This window comes from Aethalodelphis obliquidens, unplaced genomic scaffold, assembly GCF_003676395.1.
Source record: "Aethalodelphis obliquidens isolate GAN/ISIS:26980383/991018 unplaced genomic scaffold, ASM367639v1 scaffold16, whole genome shotgun sequence".
Taxonomy (NCBI): Eukaryota; Metazoa; Chordata; class Mammalia; order Artiodactyla; family Delphinidae; genus Aethalodelphis; species Aethalodelphis obliquidens.
In genome coordinates, this window is record NW_020837960.1 from 13,150,564 (window position 1) to 13,151,145 (window position 582).

Consider the following 582-nt stretch of genomic DNA (forward strand, 5'->3'; position numbering starts at 1 on the left):
AAAAAAAAAAAAAAAAAAAAAAAAAAAAAGCAAGTCGTGCAAAGAACTGACGATTAGAATAGCAGACTTCTCAGTAGCAACACTGGAAGCTAGAAGACAATGGATTTTTGACTTTTTTTCTATTTTGGCCACACTGTGCAGCTTGTGGGATCTTAGATCCCCGACCAGGGATCAAACCCAGGCCCTCAGCAGTGAAACACAGAGTCCTAACCACTGGACCACCAGGGAATTCCCAACAGTGGATTTTTGGACAATGTCAAAAATCTGACTGATTATTCTTCCTAATCTGCAAGTCCATACTTGCCAAATTATCAATCAAGTGTGATAGGAGAATAAGGATATTTTATACAAGCAAAGTCTCAAAAAATTTAACCTCCCCGGGTTTCCCTGGTGGCGCAGTCGTTGGGAGTCCGCCTGCGAATGCAGGGGACACGGGTTCGTGCCCCGGTCCAGGAAGATCCCACATGCCGCGGAGCAGCTGGGCCCGTGAGCCATGGCCGCTGAGCCTGCGCGTCCGGAGTCTGTGCGCCGCAATGGGAGAGGCCACAGCAGTGAGAGGCCCGCGTACCGCAAAAAAAAAAA